An 8,073-nucleotide genomic window follows, 5' to 3' on the forward strand; every position below is an offset into this window, starting at 1 on the left:
TTAGGGAAAATAACCAATTTTCAAGAACTCATCGATGAAAATCCACTATTGGTTATTTTCCCTAAAACTATATATTTTATATATACTTTATCTATAAGGCTCATTTTAATTTTTTATAAATTGATTTTAATTGAGTTTTTTACCTGTAATTTTGGATTTTGTCCCTAATATTATTATATATATATATATATATATATATATATAATATGTGTATTTATTTTCTCTTAGCTAATTATTAACTCTGACAAAATAAAATGGTTAATAGTTACCAGGGTAGCAAAGTCCACAACATAACTTTGGTGTAACTCCTGTTTATGGGGTAGAAACTCCCTTTTAATTTGAGGTATATTGAATAAATATAAGTTTAAATAAATGGAGTTATACGCATGTATTAAATGATTTCTTATATATGCGTATAACTCCATTTATTTAAACTTATATATATATATGACTAGTTGACATTACGTCGGTGAGGGTTCCAGTTGATCCGATCAATGGAACAGTCTGCTCGTGAAATTAACGTGCAAGACATACTTAAACACGTAACCTTAACGTATTCCCCAGAGAGTCGGCGTGACAAAGAATGTGAAACCGCTGCCCTTTTCAAGTAGAGGTACAACTCATTTTTGCCAGCTGAGTGGACTGGAGCAACATGAAAGTATCTTACTCAAGGGTACCACGTGCTGCCGGGAGCCGAACCCACGAGAATACGACCGTTACCTGAATACCCTAACCTCTATGCCAGGCACCGTCATGTATACCTTTATACTTATTGGGTCATATAATAGATAATGCGCTTTTTTTAGACTTCTAGTATTTTTAAAAATTAAATAAAGTTCCTTTTTACTCTAAAGTATACTCTCCATCATTTTTGACAATGCTCATCTATCTATCTGGTAGACTTGCAAGGCTCCTCTTCCAAAATTCAATTACCCGTGACGAAAAATATTCCTCCAGTATTCTTCTGACCTTGTTTACAGAATTCATATTTTTCCGTCCAAATGATTTTGAAGACTGCGGAATAAATAATAATCAGATGGGGCAATGTCCGGCGAATATGGTAGAAAGGACATCGTTTTCCAGATTCTGCTGGGGAAAACAGCGGCCGAAATAGTTTTCATGTTTCAAACAGTTTGTAGGGTCGCTGCCATGAACAAAAGTTTACAAATAGTTCTCACACTTTAGAAATTCTCACTTGTGGCTTGAAGAGCAGCCTCGTTCAGTGCGACCGTCAACCTCCTGAACGAACGAGAACATCATGAAAATTCACGAACAGACCTTGGAGGAGCGTCGCCGAAAAACGGATGGACTTGATATGAGTTACGAGTACTGGAGCTTCTGCGAACAAATTTTGAGCGAGGAATTGCGAATGAAAAGAGTTGCAGCAAAATTTGCGCGTCGCTTGCTCACAGAAAATCAAAAGCAGTCACGACTGAATGCGTGTCGTAAAGTGAGAGAACAGTTGGAAATGGATCCGGACCTTTTATCGTAGGTCCTCACTTGTGACAAAAGTTGGTGCTAAGTGTACGACCCGTAAACGAAGCAGTAATTCAGTCAATGGAAGCATTCAATGTTACCACACACCCAAAAAGTGCGTCAAATGAAATCCAATATCAAGACGATGCTGATTTGTTTCATTGATGTGAAACGAATTGTCCACCTAATGTTTTTCTTCCTCCTGTTAACCAGACATTTTGCTTGGTAATTTTGGAGCATTTGTGAGACACGGCAAGACGAATACACCCCAACGAGTGGCAAAGTGGAGAACGGTGGTTTCATCGCGACAATATTCGAACACACACGTCCGTGACTGTCAGACTGTTTTAACCAAAAATAGCATGATCTCGCTTACTGACTTTTCCTATTTACCCGATCTTGATCCCTGAAACTTTTTTTTCTTCCCTGGAATGAAAAAACTCCTTAAAGAAAAACATTTTCCTGATGTGGAAGAGGTGCAGGAAAAACGACGGAGGAGTTGAAAGCATCACTTCGCGAGAGTTCAAGGACTACTTCGCTCAGCGGAAAATGCGTCTGGACCTATGCATTGCTTCAGATGGAGAATCTTACTATATTGGGCGTTATTTCCGTCTATCCGTCTCTTTCTCTGTTCCCTCTTCACGGCCAGACGGCTGGATCAGTGGTTACGATATTATTTGGGATTACAAAAACGGTCGTCAGCAAGGTTTTTACTATTAAAAAAATCTGAATGTATGATTATTGCGTGAATACCGGTGTTTGAATTAATAAACCGCCTTCGTATTTTTATTGAAAATTCACCGACCACGAGTAATTCTGGATTTTCATGGTATAGATTGTGGCCCCATCATAGATACGAAGGAGGTCATGAGGACAGTTAATAGCGAAAATAAAATGGAAAATGTGTGTCAGAAAAAGTATGTCTCAGTGTGATTATTTAGTGATTATTGAAGTGTATCAGACTCGAGCAGGATTCGAAACAGCTAATCGAAGCGGCTGTTGTTTGCATGTCAGTTTTATCATTCAAAATAATCCAAGATACCAGGACATCCGGACATTATTCGCATAGAACAGTGACAGGTAAGTCTTAGTTTGATATTTTGCAACCCTAAAGATTCCGCTCGCGCATTCACAGCAAACAAGGCACAGGGCCAGACTTCAGATCGGGTAGGAGTATTTTAACCCGCTCCGATGTTTACACACGGCCAGTTATACGTCGCTAAGTGTAGAGCAACAGACTTCAGTAATTTTAAAATTAGTGTCGACCAAACAGAAAATATCGTCTACAAAGAATTGATATTATCGAAAGGAATATGATTCATAATTTAAATAACAAAATTTGTGAACTTTGAACGTATGAGTATAAAGAAGAGTAAAATAGTATAAAATCTAAACTAAAAGTATATCTAAATAACATTTTTTGTTCTTTATACTTTTTATGTAGTGGTCGAAGGAAGCTCTGGCTTTCGTTTGGTGTGGTCCACATAACCATTCATGATACAGAACCTGGGAGCCTATTTCAGTTCGGGAGTGAATCGTCATCACATGTTGCAACACATGTCATTTGGCTGCAATGGAATGCTGCATCACCAACAATAATGCGATTTCTCGAAGACTTCACCCAGTAATCTATCGAATTCATTTACACATCTTTCAATACATACTGATGGTACGAATTCCCTCCCTCATTTTATGCCTCCATCGTGGATGGGTAGATTTGTTGAAGGTGATAAAAGTATAAACATAAAAATAAGTGAAAAAATAATATTGCAAATTCCGGTTTGGGTGGGGTACCTCCCTGGTATATAATGCGTTTGGTGTTTATGTGCACGAGTATGACAGATGTATGCTAAGGTAATTGCAACAGTGTTGCTGGGTATGAGAGGGGAATTAGCATTGGACTGAGATTTGGTGGTGTGGAGAGAAAAAGAAAGAGAGGAGTGGTGTACGTATATAGATGTGTGTATCTGTTTATTGAGGAGATACGGTTACAGGATATATGCCAGTTTGGGAGATCGGCCGGTGTGCTGCGTTGACTTCGGTTGCTAGGCCCCCTGGACACGGTGGTGAGACAGCCATAGTTGAGGTGAAGCCAATCTTAAGGTGGTGTATCAGGTTTCCCTGCGGTCATTGTTTTGAAGTTCGCCAGGAGAGCGTACCTCTGGTGGCAACATTAAGATAGTTTGTTTCCTGTTGATGGATACTGCAGGTTGGTGGAAATGTGGAGATGTTCAGAGAGGCAGTGTTGGCAGCTGAGGGTGCCGGATGAGTAATGAAGGGACTGTCGATGATGTTCCATTCAATTTTGTGGGTTTCATTCCAGAGGTCGTAAATTCGCTAAAGTAAGCGAGACAAAAAGGTGAAATATTTTCTATCCCTGCGTCTAGGCGTAAAATCTAGGTTAGCCAACATGTTTTTTGTTAAGAAACTCGGAAAAAATTTCCTTCCTTCCAGCAGATACAGGATGATATTTAACAACACTCTCAAACGTGCATAGGTAATTATGTTCTCAAATGTCTGATCAGAGTAATTTGTCGTGGTCAGCGAGAATATTTTTTTCATCAGGTCCAAGATATTTTTTTATTTCGTTTTGATGGATCCAGTACAAGTTGAGCGAGAAAAAAATTCATCTATTAAGTAGCAATTTTACCTACTGATTTGTTGAAACGTGGTTACCTAGACAGTTCATGTTAGCCACTTCAATTTGCTGTCAGTTCGGCATCGATGTAGGAATAGTTTAGATGGGTTTCCATTAAATGATACAGTGTGTCATTTCAGCAAGTCAATTCTCTCTGTATGGAATCTTCTATTTTTGAGCATTCAGTGATGGCTTCAATTAAGGTATATTTTGTAAGATCATCGAAACGAAAGTTGGTTGATGTTTGTGAATGTCTTGATTAAAACTTTTCAGGAACCTCCAAAAAGACTTATGGCCTAATGGCAGCGAGTGGTGGGAAGCATTTTTTGCCTGGGTTAATGACAGAGATTGATGCTGTGTGATAACCGAGATATTTGTCTAACAGTAAATAAATCTAGATTTCGTTGTGTTTGACTTTACTGAGGTTGGGGCAGCAAAGTTTCATCACCGATAGTAGTAGTAGTAGTAGTAGTAGTAGTGCTGGTGTTGGTGGTTGTATGTATTCTTTTATTCTTTTACTGGTTTCAGCTGCTGGACTGCGGCCATATTGGAACACTGCCTTATTATTGTTGCTTTTCTCTGATTTTTTTATAGCTTCGTTGTCGCTCTATGATTGAATGTTGGTCTATGATTGAGTTTGTAATCGCTGATCTCCCGTGAGTGTATCCCTGAATGTTTGGTTGGTCCGATATCGTCGTTAGGTGTTCATCCAATGCTTTTTTGAATGGTCCAGTAGTGGTCCCTTTTATGTCTAAACTCTTTGGGTAAGCAGTTGAATACTTGAGGACCTCTGAATATTAGACTGGTATACTATCGTGTTTTTGCTTGTAAGGTTGAAGATGGTATATTTGGAAGCCGATAGTACTTACCAGTTCGAGCATTAAAATTCGCATTAATGCCAACGTTTGGAACATACTCCTCCAGGATCTTGTATATATATATATATATATACAATAGTATATCTCTCGCATCGGTGTTCAAGAGAGTAGAGAGGCAGAGCTTTCAGTAATTAAGGCCATTAACCGAAATTAATTTATTGGTGAATGTTCTTTGTAACCCTTCAATTTCTTCTATGAGATCGGGTGAATTTGGATCCGTAGCTGTGAGCAGTAATCTAATCTGCTCAGAACTAAGTTTTTCCATAGAGTTAACATAATTACCGGTTCTCTTGCCGTGAATGTTCGTAAAATCCATCCTATGAGATGTCTGCATTTAGAGATCAGTTTGGTCATGTAACTGATGAAAGATGCATCATTTTACATGGTTATTCCTAAATCTCGTATGTGGGTGGTGCTCTGAATCATTGTATTATCTGGCGCCAAATATTGGGCTTTATGTCTATTCCCTCTATAATGAAGGGCCTGAAATTTTGATGCATTAAATTTCATATTATTTTTATTCACCTATCGATAAACGATGTTTAGGTCATTAAATTTCATATTATTTTTATTCACCTATCGATAAACGATGTTTAGGTCATTTTGGAGTGAGATGGCATTTTCTGGAGTTTAGATAGCCATTGATATTTTTGTGCCGTCAGAGTAACTCATTAAATTGACCGATTGCACTTGTGAAAGTATACCTGATAGGACTATGGTGAATAATAATGGACCAAGAACCGTACCCTGAGGTATACCACTTATTATGGGTGACTTTACTGAGAGATAACCGTTTGCAGCAACAGATTGATTCCTATCCTGTAGGAAGTCAAAAAATCATTCTCTGAGTTTCCCTATGACAGATGATTGCACCATCAATCTTATCAAACGTTTTAGCAAAATCAGGGGTATGCAGTCAGCGTCCTTTCCATTCAGGAGATTATTGAAGATAGTGTTATGGTGTTGTAATAGTTGTGTCAGACAACCTCATCCAGTCCTAAAACCATGCTATGTATTATCTAAGAGATTGTTTTCTTCAAGGTATGCAGTTATTCTTTTTCGGGCAATGCGTTCTACAATTTTAGATCTGTGAGATGTGAGAGAAACAGGTATCTAATATTTAGCTTCAGCCCTGCTCCTCCTTTATAGATAGCTTTTACTGTTGCTTCTTTTAATAATTCTGAAAAAATGCCGGTTTCAAACGACGTTTGAAATAGCAACTTTAATGGCATGGCGAGACTGTATTGCAAGTTTTCGATAGTATGGTTTGGAGACCATCTAGTCCTGATGCGGAATTTGAATCTAGATCGTTAATAACTATAACCGTCTTCTTCTATAATATCTAAAATCTCTAGACGTTTCTGTGCAGTAGAATTCTGGGGATCGAAGAATTCCCTTGGATTATGCACTGTTTTGTCAATCATAGGATGTTGAGAGAAAGCACTATTTTATTGATTCAAGTGGGAAAAGAACTTCGGATTAACTTTCATATTTTCCACTGCTCGGTGTTCCATTAGTGAAGGTTCCTTTTTCATCAGACATTTTGAGGTCTAGTTCAATGTTCCTTATTTTCGTAGCTTTTTTTTGCAATCTCGTCTGTAGAGAGAGTTAGGTTCTTCATTTGTTTTGTCACTTTGGTTTTGTTAGGCATTAATATCTGTTTATCCCGTGAAGTCAATTTTTTAGGGAAATAGGAATGTTTATATGGAGTATGCTTCTGACAGATCATGGTATTCTGGTCGTACAAAAACTTAATTCCCTCGTTAACATTGACGTTGGCACTATGCTGAGACCAGTTTGTTTGAGGACCTCACTTTTGATTTCATTCCAGTTGTCCTTCAAGTTCTTGAGGGGGTGAGTCATTTTTGATATTACTTGTGCGTATTTGTATCTTTAAACCATATACAGATATATATATATAAAATTTTAAAAGGGGTTTGTATTATAGTGTATAGAGGAATATATTATTCAAAAGAATTCCAGCTCTGCTTTTTAAATGTTTTGTTTATATTCTTATGAAATTAATGTGAGATATAGAATATGGAATATATAGTATATATCGTAAAATGAAATGAAGTATTGAATGTCTTATTGAATAAATGAAATATTGAATATTAAATATATAAGGACTAGTATAATTTCCTGCTTTGTAGTAGTCTTCAAGGTCCCGTGTGACAGAAGTGTTTTAACTGTAGTCGACTGGCTGCCTTTTTGTCCTTTATACACATTCTTTTGGACAGCAGCAGTAGGTGTTTGACTATTTTTAGAGATGATGCCAAACTATTTTTGAATATTTTTTTGATAGTACATTACTTGTCTGGCCAACATACAGTTCTTCACAATTTGGGCATTTGATGCAGTAGATTATATGTGAAGAAAAGTACGTTGGCCAGACAGGTAATGCACTATCAGAACGCTCGCGTGTGCATCGACAACAGATTAAAAGCCCAGAGGTCCGCCAAATACCACTGAGTAACCATCTGGCAACATGTGGTCGAAAAACTTTTATGATATTTCCATTTCCTAAACTTTACAACCTGAATGAAATTGAGAGAAAACGGAGACAAAAGGACTTTATTAAGAAATTCAAACCCAAGCTTAACAAACAATGATTAAATTAATCTTATTTGGGGTTTAAAAATCTTATCCCTATAACTAAAACACAAAAAATCACTCAAATGTCATCATTTCTAAAAAAACATTGAAAAATGGTTTGGCATCATCTCTAAAAATAACCAAACACCTACTGCTGGTGTCCAAAGGAATATGTATAAAGGACAGAAAGACAGCCAGTCAACTACAGTTAAAACATTTCTGTCACACAAGACCTTGAAAGCAGGAAAGTATACTAGTCCTTATATATTTAATATTCAATATTTCATTTATTCAATAAGACATTCAATACTTCATTTCATTTTACTATATATATACTATATATTCCATATTCTATATCCCACATGCCAAATTTCACATTAGTGCTCGATGCAAAATCTCTCACCAGATCCTGTGAAAGTGTCCAACCCATGCCAGTATGGAAAATGGACATTGCATGATGAAGATGATGAAGATTTAGATATCCAT

At 37.1% G+C, this 8,073-nt stretch overlaps 1 protein-coding gene across 2 annotated transcripts in view; it reads right to left on the minus strand.

Moving 5' to 3' along the window:
- The window catches only part of LOC106871768 (uncharacterized), a 629,775-nt gene that overhangs the window by 516,777 nt on the left and 104,925 nt on the right, over nucleotides 1-8,073 (minus strand). The window lies entirely within an intron of this gene.

The sequence above is a fragment of the Octopus bimaculoides genome, chromosome 17, assembly GCF_001194135.2.
Source record: "Octopus bimaculoides isolate UCB-OBI-ISO-001 chromosome 17, ASM119413v2, whole genome shotgun sequence".
In the NCBI taxonomy this organism is placed as follows: Eukaryota; Metazoa; Mollusca; class Cephalopoda; order Octopoda; family Octopodidae; genus Octopus; species Octopus bimaculoides.